Below are 12,932 nucleotides of genomic sequence, written 5' to 3' on the forward strand. Positions count from 1 at the left end.
CCAAGAACAAAAAGTTTGGTGTTTTGATTCAAAGTTTTGATTAATTTCATAAAGTCTTTGTTTTGTGTTGATTGGTGTGAAATATCTATCATCAAAACATTTATATTTTTGAAAGCTGATAGAAATTGTGATGGGTGTGTAAGACTTACACACCTTACACACCTTACACACCTTACACACCACTTGCATGTATTTATGTCACAAACCACTTGCATGTATTTATGAATTTGTTGAAAAAACAAAAATTTTCAAAACTTTTGTGGACTAACACTCCAAAACCGGCCACCCTATTATTAGGGTTCTTTTGGGTCTTTTATGCAATTACATAAAGTTTTGATACTTTTGTGTATTTGCACTTTGGCCCAAAAGTTTACGTTTTTACGTTTAGGTCCAAAAACGCTAAAGGACAAATTGTTTTGCTCCTTTAATGAAGTTTTTACATTGATTAAATTTTGGGTTCTATTGTAATTACATGAAGTAGTGGACTTTTGTGTCTTTACAAAGTGACCCCAAAAGTTTTGCAATATAGCCCAAAAGTTGAGGTTAATTGCAAGATAGCCCAAATGTTGTGGTTATTGCTTTATGGCCCAAATTAGGTAGAGAACAAAATTGTTTTGTCTCTTTAAATGAGAATTGGATTTTCATTTTGTTTAGCTCCATTTAAATCAATTTTATGGATACAAAAACCAAATGAAAATGTTGCATTCAATTTAATTAGTTAATGTGTTAATTAATTAAAGGGTGATTATGAACCTAAGCCTAATATAATTGAGCTATGTGAAAGGCCGTTTCAAATTTGTTTGAACCATGGGAATGTGTAGATTAGACTTTGGTTGTAATTTGATTTGATCAAATGTTGTAAAAGGGCATAAGCTCTTCTTTACTTTAAAGTAATTTGTTTTATGCAAATGTTGTAATGAGCATAAGCTCACCTTTACTTTGAAGTACTTCTTTCTTGCTTTATATGATATGCATGAAAATGAAGTAGTTGGGTCCAACGCCCCTAAGACAACACGCCTTAATGTGATTAAACGCGTAACTAAAATCAATCACCATCCCTAGACCGAGATTCAACACAAGGCTCGTGTTGAATCTAAACAAAGGTTCATAATCATCCTAAGGCCCTAAGGCAACTATATAGTCCATCAAATGAATGCAAAGGTTATGTTAGTAGTATCATATACTCTTGCTTTAAAAAACCGTTTTATAAGCATAGTGGGAGTATTATATACAACTAAAAACAATCATATGGACCAATAGTTGTAATAGGACCAAAATAATTTTAATAGAGATTAAAATGTATGTTTATATGTGATGAGACCTAAAACCCTCAACCAAACCATTATTAAGTTGATAAGCGTGAGAGTGCTTAGAACACTCTTTCGTAGGCCTTCCACCGTGGTGGGATCCAATCGTTTATGACTTGTACACCGGCTTCACCTTATCATGGGGGAGTACAAAGTGCATGCTTATACTCAGGAGGAATCCATAAACATATGATGAGGTTGATGTAGGCAACGAGGATGGCCAATATCATATCATTGTGAGGCTATTCTTGAACCCCTTCATGAACTAAGCATGGTGGGAATGACTTAACTAAGTGCAATGGAGCCAATATCATATCATTGTGAGGTGACATTCTCTAGAGGCCAAATAAGATGGGTACTTGCATTAGTTGCAAATGAGTAATCGTACTCTCTCATTATTATTAATGCTAGCCAATATCATATCATTGTGAGGTGGGCTTGGTAATAGTGAGCCTCCCATAACCTACTAAGAGTTTCCTCCAAAACTCTCGAATTCCAATGAGGGATATGGAATTTGCCAAAAATAGTGGGTGGTGCTATTTGATTTAAAGACCCGAATCAAATGGCTTAAAATCAATCAATTTATATTCGTTATGTATTTGTTTACCAATATATTTGCAAACGCTATCCAACACTTGACAAATAAAAACCAAAAGTTTAGTTTCCGGACTTGGTACTACAAAACCATATATTGTCTTAAATGGATTGTATATGTACCTAAGTAGTCTCTTCCTCACAATCTTCCTAATGATAATGTATCATTGGAAGAACATGTTAGAAAGGTCTATCATGAAGAGGACAACACAAACCACCAATGCTTAATCCTTTGTTAAATGAACAAAGGAACTTACGAAGATTAGCATAATGACAAGGACACTTTTAGTGTTATTAGTTCTTCACTTACAAATCGTTGTATGAAGAAATAATAGTTGCTTTGAACAACCCTTAGTCAATGCAAACACTAGTGCTTGTTTCTTTGTTAAATGAACAAAGAACTTGAGAAGAAAGCACAAAGGCATGGACACTTTATGTGCCATGATTCTTCACTTACAAATTGTTGTACGAAGAAATGAGAGTTGCCTTGTACAACTCTTGAAGGTTTGTAATTATGTTTAGAACATAATGGTTGGTTGACAAAAATAGTCCATTAACATGGACTTATGATGATTTTGAATCATTGAGTGTTGAAGTGATAAACCACTTAATGAGACGGAAACTAGGCAAGGACTTCACCTTTGTGTCCCTATCCTTATGGTTCACTAAGTTTATTGTAAACTATATAGTGAACAATAACCACATGCTCTCCAAAATGTTTGATGTGTATAACACAATTGAAATAAGTTTCAAGAGAGATAGTGGGAGTTTAGGGACCATGACTATTGTAGTCAAAGGAGAAGTCAAATGAAGAAGATTAAAATTAACTCCTAGGGAACAAACTTTCTTTATGAAAGGATGGACATTGGAAGGGTATTTGCAAGAAATGTCTTATAAGTGTCAAGAACACACCTTTCGAAGGTGTTGTAAATTGTTCTTGAATAGTTCAAAACAGTTGGTTCTTCTACTTGAATGCTTGATTCCGTATTAGTAACTATGTTTTACAATCGTTGTAAAAGTGTGACTAATAAGAAGTAGAAGATTAATGAGAGAAGAGAAAGTACTTCACATTCGAAACGTGAATCAAATGTAGATCTCTGCGAAAGCAGATGGTACTTACTTCCTCATATGAACTACCAAAGAAATTGGAAAAACATAGATTGTCTTTATATTCCAAATTTTAAGGAACTAAATTCCGTCACTATGTGAAATGGATAAATGTTTTGTTTGACAAAACAATGTTCTTTATTAATCAATGATTGGATTATGGTAATCTAATTAATTATCTCTATAGTAGAGATAATATGGTAGTGTTAACTGTTTAGAAAATAATGATGCTTAAAACCCAAAAGGTTGCAAGGTAGTGACTAATCCCAACTAAAGTTGTGATACCTCTAAAACATAAATTACGAGTTGGTCATAGATGGACGCTTTGGATCGTTAGATCCGGATCCAATACCTTCTTGTTAAAATTGTATAGAGGCGAAATGTTCGAATCTTTATTCTTTTGGAAAGAAGAAAGAATCACAAAGTTGTTGAGGTTAATTCACTTAGATGTTAGTGGCACTTGTCCACAAACATAATACTACTCATGTTATATGACATTCACCGAAGATCACTCTCGGTTGGACTATAGTTTATTTTGAATAAACACTAGTCCGAATACTTTGCAAAAGGTTTCAAAGAATTCATGAAATGTAAGTTGATGAGTAAGACGTCTAAAGTATTTACCTCCTTAGATTTGATCCAAGATAAGGTAACACTTTAGAACAGTTTCCTTGAAAGATATCAAGGAAATAAGCATCATAAGATAATGTATTTCTCCATTAGGAGAAGAACGAACTCGAATAAGATTTAGTTCGTTAAATGTTATCTATTACCCATATATAGGATATATACTTCTAAAACAATATGATTGTCAATGAGAAGATCTTCCAATATTTTCATGACTCCATAAGATGTAGTTGGAAAGAAAGACAAATCTTAAGCATGTTAAGATTTGGGGTTGTGTGCTAATAAGCAATATTTGTTAGATAACAATCTTGTGCGATATCCTTAAATTAACTTTTGGATATCGCTTCTATAAACCAACTAACAAATGTTGTTTTGTTGGGTAGTTCATTGTAATCCTACAATGTGATTTGCCTAAGAGCAAATGAACGAGGGATAGAACTCAAAGAATGGTTCTTTGAGAGACAAGAAAGTAATCAACAAATATAACAACCTAGTTCCTATACCTCAAGCTCCAAGGTAGTCGATAAGGATTTATAAACCGTCTCAGTTGAATGGTTTTTTGAACCTTATGACTAAGTCATAGAGTTGCACCTCTTAATTCGAAAGAACTAAGAATGAAAATCCTTATGACTACAATGAGTGTATATATATGATATATACTCAAGGAAATGGTAAAGTACCATTTGACTCGAAATAATGAAACCTTCGTAGCTAATTGGTAGCTTAAGGTGACTACAATCAAAGAGAATGGTTGACTTTGAAGGAACCATTTTTGACGTAGTCTTAGTTTCAATTAATTCGAAGAATGCTAGCTACAACTAAATGGTGATTCAATGTTTGGACATAATATAGGTTTCCGAAACCATTATTAAGATAGTCTTGATAATATATGTCTAAAACTATGAATCACAAGACATGTAAGTTGTAGAGATCCATCCATCATGGATCTTGGCAAGCTAGTGGGAGCTATAAGCGTCTTATGAGAGAAAGGTCAAATCGTTTGATTTCTCATAAAGATGTAAATGAATCTTTTGTTTACTAGGTTTACAAAAGATTAGTGGGAGTTAACCATATTCCTAAATTTGTATATATATATAAATATATATGTGATATATATGAATATATATGTGATATATATGAATATATATATGATATATTAATTTTGGAAATGAAAAGAATATTTCTTCGTTAAAGTTATGACTTTAAACATTCTATAAACGATAGAATGTATATGGGAGACATTGTCTATAAACATGGGAAGTGAATCTATAATGATAGATTTCAAGATATAATTTGATTATATCAATCCCTAATAATAGACAAAAGATTTTAGGAAGTTTCTCATATAATGATAAACTTCAATTAGAAGGATGACTCTAGTGTGACTAGCAAGTTGCCCTTCTCAAAGGGAACGTTCCCCTTTGACTCCCAAAGAAATAATGCGTAAATAGAATCCTTTATGCATACGCATAAAGGTGATTTATGTATTTCATATTGTATGAAAAACATTGATATGAGTTGTACCTAGAACGGTACAAGACGATATCAGTGCAAGCCCAGGATCAGAACCATGGCAACTGTCAAGTGAGTCCTTAAGTATTTAAGTAATACTAAAGGATAAATTCCTCAAAGATCGAGGAAGAATTAGAGTAACGTAATGGAAGCGTAAATGTATTAGATTATGAATCTAATCCATCATTGGATGTTTCTTCATTATGAATGAAGAGATAAACAGATATCTCTTTATTATGACTAAAGAGATATTTGGATGGAAACATTAAAGCAATGACTTTAGTGTGTTCCATTATGAATGCAAGGTATATTGCCATATAGAAGTTTGCAACAATGTTGTTTGGATGGGAAAGTTCATTTATGAACTCTCTATTCGGTTCCAACCAGAAAGTGTATCTAGTGTATCGACACTATGACACTAATGGGGCGATAGCTCAAGCCAGGGAATCAAGGTCTCATCAAGGTCCGAACTCAAATGGGAGACTGAACCACATGATTGAGAATCATGTATAATGGTGACGTCGATATTCTCAAGGTTGCTTCTATGGATAACATATAGATATCCATTGCCTAGGCCTACTATTCAGCCATTTATGAAATGTCTACAGAAGAGGTATCATCACTGATGACCAAGCTGATTGGCTCTAGTGCAAGTGGGAGATTGTTGGAAATGTGCCCTAAAACCAATCATGTGATGATGCTTTACGGACATTTCACATGTTAAACTAATCTAGTTTAATATAAAGGGCAAAGATTATTGTTTGAGCCATCTCATATAAATGTTATATGCTTAAACGATAAAGTCCAAGGAATATGTGATTGGGAGAATGCAATCTAATGAAGTTAGATTCATGAGACCATTCTTTCGTAGACACATCCTAAATGTTCCTGATCATAGGATTGCCAATTGGGCATTGACAGTCCGTCAAGATCGGTACGTGCTATGTCTTCTCTCAGGGAGAGTGACTAGTCTCGAGTCATTGGTGTGTGTGACATCAAGACAAGTACGTAGGTGCTCAGTAGAGAATGAGTTCACTGAACGCGATTAACGAAGAGTTCTCATACTCATGTCACATGAGAACTCATGGTTGGGATAATGCAAAGTAGTCCTTTGACCTGAGGCATCACAGTTGTCTTGTGGTTAAGTCCTTAATCTTTGATTATGTCAAAGTCACCCTATCGAGGTGTCCACGGCATCGTTGGGGTTAAGCCACTTAGTCATGGAGGCAAGTGAATGCGCAACAAGGGATCTCTAACCTTTAAACTGTTTGAGGGAGAATACTCTATGATATGATTCAGAATCTCTGGCCAGAGTATGAATGAGATTTAGGAATGCGTTCCAAATCACATTCAAGGTAATCATATAAGCACACGAATCACATTGGATAGTCGACATGAATAAATAAACTATCAAACCAAACAATGTGGTCAAGAGTATTAGATTAGAGAAAGACCGTATTGCATTTGTAATCCCAAACTGAATAGGTTTTCTCTACCTCTTCTGATTAGCTTGGGTAACCATGATATGCTGCAAGGTGTCACTCATGGTTTGTGGAAGCCTTATACGTGTGTAATCACTAAAGGGAGAATTGAAAGTAAGTTTCAATTCACAATCGATTTGAAATGGTTTTAATCGCCCACTGCCTCGCTAAAAGGAACCTAATGGATCGCACACCATAAGAGGTGGAGATTGGAGATTAAACGGAGATGAGTAAGAATGATTAAATGGTTTAATCATTTATTTATGGCAAGGATTAATTAATATGTTAATTAATCAAACGAATAAGTTCGTTAAAGACCTCGGGATAGTTTTGGACATTAAGGCCCAATGGGCTTCGAACGTCAAGCCCATTGACTTAAGTTGTATGACAACTTAATGAATAATGATTCACAAAGGCCTAATTAGCCCAAAAATACCCTAGGGCCGGCCATGATGCTAAGGGTAGTGAACTTGGACTTATTTACAAGTTTGCCACTCAAATGAATAAAGGTATAAATATGACTTTATAGCCTAAAATTCATAAGGGTTTGTTTTGGAGAAAATTGGAGAGAACATGTCTCTCCATTTCTCTCTAAAGAGGCCGGCCACCTTGGGGGGTGCTTCTTGCAATCCCACTACTCCAAGGTCACTCATTTCTTCTCCAATCTCTCCTTGGTGAAGAGACTTAGAGGTTCCCTATTTTGGGAACTTGGAGAAACCTATTCATCTATCCAAATCCATAGATTTAAGATGCAAGGAATGAAGGCCCTCTCTTTGGGTGATTAGCCTTTGCTTATGCAAAGAGGAATCTACAAAGGTATAAATTTCAACTCACTTTGTTTTGAGTTGATTAATGGTTCACCAAATCATCCTTCATCTTCCTCATTGGCCGGTTGCCCCCTCCTTTCTCTCCTTTATATTTCATCTTCACCGCCCAACTTTTCTTTCTTTAAATCTAGGCCACACATGTGGCTATCCAGATTAAACTCCAAAGATCTGGAACTTTCTAGAAAATAGCCGATTTACTAAAATGCCCCCGATTTTAAATGTTAATATCTCCTTCGTTATAACTCCAAATCACGATCCGTTTGCACCCACGCATCCATAGCGACGAGTACTACGAGGTTATGCCCAGAAAATGAATCTTATGTAACTCGACAGGCAGTTAACAAAAGTCAACGCATTTTCCTTGAAGGGCATTTTTTGTAAAATTGGGGATGGGTCTTTCCAATCTACCCCCTTGAAGAAAATTTCATCCCCGAAATTTAAAATAACTTGTCATAAATAAGATACTTGAAAACAGGGAGGAACATATTATAGGAAAGAAATCAAGTTAGAGGGACTGCATAAAAGAGAATGCCATTCGGTCGTGATCGGATTGCAATTATTCCTCTTTCATGCCTTCAAGCTCATACCTTCTTCCTTCCTCAATAACATAGTAGTATAGTACTCATATAACCCGTAAGGTTGAAAACACTAATGATTATGTAGTAACATAAGGTAATACTTGTATTGAGTTTAAAACCAAGAGTGGAAATAACTCACCCAAAATTTGTAATGACAAAAATAAAGTAATTAAAAAATATTTGCACGGAAAATCACAACCCAAAATGAAAAAGACCTAGCCAAGCATTCATTGTGTCATGAACTTCAAGGATGAGTCCAAACCACAGCTAACTAATAAGTGTTGTCGTAGATGAGTTGTCTTGCCCACTTGCTTAGTGAACCCAACTATTAAGCCATCGATATTGCAGTCTGCAGCCTGTAATGCCGATCACCCATTGTTGTCTTAATAAGCTAGCGAGAAGTTTCTGATGACGCTAACATATCGTTTTGCTCTTTATGTGCAAATACCCCTAGATCGTCCGATTCATGCCTCGATCACAATATTGTACTATCTTAGAGCGCACCAAACCAACTGTTAAAAGTGTTTTAACGCCCACGTTCCCACAACAATAAGACCCTATAGTGAAGCAGGGGAAATATACGTAGAGACAAACGCATATTGCGAAAAGCTTCATTTGTGACTAATCACTAAAGTTGCTCTCCAAATCAAAAGGTATAAGATCTATACATTTATATTAGAGAAACCATATCTTTTACGACATTATTCGAACGATAGTTGCAGTCTTGAGCCACACTTGAAAATTAACACCACAATCATCAAGCTCATAACCTATGTTCATACTTTCACCAATATCATGCTGAATTACTACTCAATCCTTAAAGCCGCCTAGAATTCTTTTTGGTAAATCTGGTATACTTGCAAGAAAATTATACTCCAATGGTTCCTACTAGCATCGATATGAAACTAGCGCACACATTTGCCAAGTCGACCTATCATGAATTCCTCAATGATTGAGCGAGAAACCATGTCTAGAAGGCTAAAAGAATGCTCAAGAATTTGAGGGTCAAAACAAGTCCATGAAATCTAGAGTACAAGATATCTGGATTGAATATACAGTTTCGATGTTTGAGCACACATGAGTATTTAACTTAATCATGCGCTATCAACAAAAGGATTGGAAGATAACTCAACTTGAACAATAGTTTAAGGAAGGCTGACGGACGGAAACTTAGATTTTTCTTTGACTCAAATTTCACAATAGTTTGTTACAACGATAGCTCCAAAAATAATAAATCACCAATGGTTACAATGTGCTCGATAGAGTGCTGATTGTGTGATTTAAGGATTGATGGTCTAAACTAAAAGTTTCGACATCTAAGTGATCCTCCTGGATAGCCTGTCAACATCAGAAATGATATGGGGAACAGACGAATGAATCAAAATCAACTAAAATACCTTTAATACCAAGAGGTGAAAATGAGGGTACAAATAGAGCTGATGCGGACTAAAATATCAAAGAGTCAGACAATTTAAAAAATGATGAATTATGTCGAAAGACTAAACAATTTTGTGGTTGCCTCATGCCAAAAGTAGAAAGATAGAATTTAAGAATAAGCTAACAAGGTTTCTTGATGATCGAAAAGTAACATCACAAAAGTATTAGAGCTATCAGGAACCAAAAGTGATTTTCCCAAGATGTTCTTCCGTCGAGTGCTACCACTTTAGCACCATAGTCACATGAGACATTTCTGGAGTCTTGACAGAAGTAGACTTCGCAGAAATTGTAATAGTTGGTATTGTAATGGATACTGCCAAGTAATCAAAACTATTTCAGATTTCCAATCTCGAAAGGTTTAATACTAATGGTTGAAGGATAAGGATAGAAATGGTTGGTAAAGTCTCCATACACAATTACCGATGTATTAGCCCTGCATTAGGCCATCAACTTGCCTCAAATCTACATCTTTCCTTGGCAGGGTATTTCTTCGCTTTAAGTCTAAGGGCATTCGCCAAAGTGCTCTTCTAAAACGTCGACAAGTCAACAAAACTACAAAAAACTTAGGAAAAGTTAACACATTTTTTGTATTCGACGAGGTGGCAAGATCCGAACATTAGGCTTAAAAACCAAGAATGCTTATATCACGTGTGTGATGAACGCAATACTACCCAACCTATGCTCTGATACCAAACTGACATACCCCGACCTAGAATGTCCATTAGGACTCCGAATCGACCTGTGCTGGCTGACACTTGGAAGGTGACGAGGCCATAAAGTATAGTGATGTGGAAAATGTGAATAAATTTAAACCTAAAAGTACCTAAAGACAATAGTGCACTGTGAGCAGGAATGAGCCTATTTCACATGCGACATTAGAGCATAAGTGAAGTACAGTAGTGTGGGTAAGGATCATACACTTAAAGGTAGCCACATATATTGAGATTTGCTAAGAATCCTCGTCGATACGAACTTTCAGTAGCTAAACCTTGGAGGGGAATGGGCAATCGACCTGGTAGGACCTATGCCGCCTGCCACAGGGGGCAGATGCATGATGATCGTGGCAACCAACTATTTCACCAAATGGGTAGAAGCAGAACCCATGACGACCACGACTCAGACGGATATAGAGCGCTTTATATGGAGGAACATCATTTGCCGATTTGGCATCCCTCAGTCCATCGTCACTGACAACGGCCCTCAATTTGTGGGAAAAGATTTGGCAAAGTTCTTCCAAAAATACGGCATCAAACAACACATGTCCACACCAAGATATCCTCAAGGCAATGGGCAGGCCGAAGCATCCAACAAGACGATCCTCGACTGTCTCAAGAAATCCCTCACCGACAAAAAGGGAAAATGGCCAGATGAGCTTCCGGGATGTTTATGGGCATATCGCACCACCAAAAGACGAGCAACCGATGAAACTCCTTTCTCTTTGGCGTTTGGTTCGGAAGCAATCATTCCTCCCAACATCATCGTGCCAAGCATCAACACTCTATTACCAAGCGTTGAGCAGAACAGTAAAGAGATGGCCACAAATTTAGATCTGGCAGAAGAAAGGCGCGAACAAACCATCACCCGCATCGCAGCCTACCAGCAGCAGCTCATTTCCAGCTACAATAAAAGGGCCAAGATCCGGAAATTCCAACCTGGAGACCTAGTCCTAAGAAAGGCCTTCATCATTGCCCGCAGAGAAGGCTCGAAAAAAATGGACCCCATCTGGGAGGGTCCTTACAAGATCAGCAGAGTAGGCGGCAAAGGTAGTTATACTTTTGCTACCATGAATGATAAAGAGATCGAGAAGCAATGGAATGCCTACAATTTGAGGAAATACCATGTGTGACTTCACACTATATCAAGACCCGAAGACTCGAGCAGCTCAACGGGCAACACCTCGTAAACCGAGGACTATCCAATCATCATGCAGTTTTTTGCAACCAAGTTATTTGCTCATTTTATTTTTCAATAAAGAATTTGGAAGTAATTTGTAACTTGGCTTTATTATACGTCTACAATAACTTATTTCTTTCTACACTTCAAAAGAAGATTGCACCCCCCAAGGGACCAACTGTGCTCTCCAAGGCGGAAGGATAAACTCAACACTCCGAATATCCAGACGTGGATGAGCTTGGCTGCCCTAGTATAACTAGGTGCATGATGGCTTGCGCCGGGATTCCTAGAAGTAGCCGCAATAGTCTATTTCAAGGCTTAGCTATTTGAAGGATTATGGGTCTATCGGCTTAATCCGCAGGGAACTGGGCCCTAGAAACGGAGGGGGCACATTATGCAGCATACCCAATGGGCGGCTGCCCTGGAAACCTAAAGCTGTTATCGAGTGCACTAAGGTAGCCTACAGATTTCCAGAAGATTGCCTACGGCTTGCCCTTCGAGCAATAGAACCACGCTAGACTTATGCAACAGCACATTATTGTGAAAGGTTAAACAAGTTAGCGTGCACACACGAAGATTTTATCCACTGCTGACATGCTACGTAGGCGATAAGCTTCACCTCTGTCAAACGCAGAATAACCTACACCAAGTCCTAAAGTGTTGTGATACTTGCTACACAGCCTACGGAATTGGAAAGAGCCAAGGTTGAATAGCCAAGTGGTTACGCGGATTCGTCTGCTTCTGTAAGTAAGGCATCCGGCTGCCAACCCTATGGTTAATAGCTTTGCAAAAGTTCTACATCAACATCTACGGCTGCATAGGCTATGTGGGCCTGTCTGCTTATAGAAAAGTAGCACGCCTTCCACTGGCTTATAAGGTCTAAAGGTTAGGGTAAAAAAAAAAAACAAAAAAAACAAAAAAGAGCAAGGATGGGAAAAGCAAAAGAAGCAAGTTTATTAAATTTTATAGCAAAATTGATAAACAACAAGCAAATACCGAAGGAGTTCAAGCAAAAGCAACAAAGGAAACAAAAGGAAATCCTAAAAGCTACCTAGAAGACTACTCTTCAGTAGCTTGGACATCTCCCAACTGCTCGGTCGTTACACCTTCAGCAGCCTTGGTGTTTTCAGCAGCGGCATCCTCCGAATCTTTACCCTCGACTGCTCCAGCCTGGGTATCAACTCCTCCAACTATTTCACCGATAGAAGACTCAAAGGTAAAATCGAGCAAGTCTTCTGGAGAAATAGAGAAGGTCTCGAAGTCTTTACCGGAAAACTCAAAGTCAGACGGCCGCCCATAAAGATGATCTACATAGCCCAACTTGTAGAAATCGGCTTGGTTCTGAATAAGCGAAGCCTCGAAACCATCATTCTCACCCTTTAACTGCTCATTCTCCTCAAGCAGGCAAGCACAAACCCGCTGCAACTCCTCAATTTCTTTCTTCAAATTGTCGTTGGTCTTCAAAACACCTTGAAGTTCCAACACTTGAGGCTCAAGCCTGTCAACAACCTTTCCGAAGTGGATCATTTGGTTGTAAGTAGCAATCAATTCTTCATCCTTTGCATAAGC

Source organism: Malus domestica, chromosome 06 (genome assembly GCF_042453785.1).
Source record: "Malus domestica chromosome 06, GDT2T_hap1".
NCBI lineage: Eukaryota > Viridiplantae > Streptophyta > Magnoliopsida > Rosales > Rosaceae > Malus > Malus domestica.